Below are 1,329 nucleotides of genomic sequence, written 5' to 3' on the forward strand. Positions count from 1 at the left end.
TTCTTTCCCTTCCTTCCTTCATTCTCTCCTTCCCTTCTTCCTTCCTTCCTTCTCTAACAACAAGGAGCCTCTCTCACATGCCAGAAAGCACTCACCTAGCTTTCCATGCAGTTGCCCTGCAAAAGAAAGCAGAAGGACTGTTACAAACTGCTGGGGGAGGGATTGCACAAAGTACTGGGGGAACGTGGTGCTAGGGTTTTGATCCTACCAAGAAAATGACAGACTCCATTGACTTTCCTAATGGTTTTACAAGCCTGACCTGCCAGGGGATTCTGCGTGATCTTGGATATATTGCTTTGGTCAGGAGAAGGCAGAGGGGGCCCCTCCCAGCAAGCTTGAAGTGTTGGATGAATTGGAGATAACACTGAAAGGAACACCTTGTTAAGGCTTTGATCCACCTGAGAAGTCAACAAGCCTCATCGACTAGTTCCGTACTGTGCTGACACGAAGCCTTGGCATTGGAAATATCTTGGCAGCTTTTATGAGCCAGCCAAATAAAGGCAAGTGCTCTGCATATTCACTGAGCCACAGACTGCTCACATGAGATCACTATTTCCTGAAAGAGTTGTTGATAATTTCCTTTTTTCCATCTCTCCCTTCCTTTTCCATTTCATTTTTACTTGCTTCCTTCTTGCCTTCCATCATTTATTGTCTCTTCCTTTTTTCCTGCCTCTTTCACTCTTTCCTCTTCTCTCCTATTCCAACATCTGTGGCATTTCTGCCATCRCTCTACAGTCTCCATTTGTGGACTCTGTTCAGCATCTCATACAATGGGACTGCACCTAGTGACATTCTCCTTCCTCTGCCCATGGATTCTTGTTCACCCTGTCTTCTAGAAATTGTATCTGACCTATTTACCGGTTTCAGTAACTACCAATGTTCTTGAAATGCCACATTGGTATAAACAAGTACTCTGTACTCCCACAGTGGAGAGGAAACAACCCACTCCAACTGAGTGCAGGGTGTCAGCACCTTGTGGACATTAGCCCACATATTTAAACACAATTTTCAAGGGCTTATTTGCAAAGAGAAGCAACACTTACCATCCTCTGCCAAGAGTGCCACTACAAAATAAAAGACAGTTTTTAAGATATGGTTGTTGCTACTTTGAATTGGCAAAAAGGAAACAGAGCTTCTCTCTGGGAAGAACACTGCCAACTTCTGTGGCAGGGCAAACCCTTTCCAACACGCCCTGGGCACCCAAACACCTCCCTCACCCACAGCTGTCTGTGTTGCCATTTCTGCCTGATGCCTACAGATCACCCCTGTGTGCACTGCCTGGCCTGCCACCCTGCTACCTCATGGATCTCCTGCTCAGATGAACAAAGC

This window comes from Apteryx rowi, unplaced genomic scaffold, assembly GCF_003343035.1.
Source record: "Apteryx rowi isolate R43461 unplaced genomic scaffold, aptRow1 scaffold_1352, whole genome shotgun sequence".
Classification (NCBI taxonomy): Eukaryota; Metazoa; Chordata; class Aves; order Apterygiformes; family Apterygidae; genus Apteryx; species Apteryx rowi.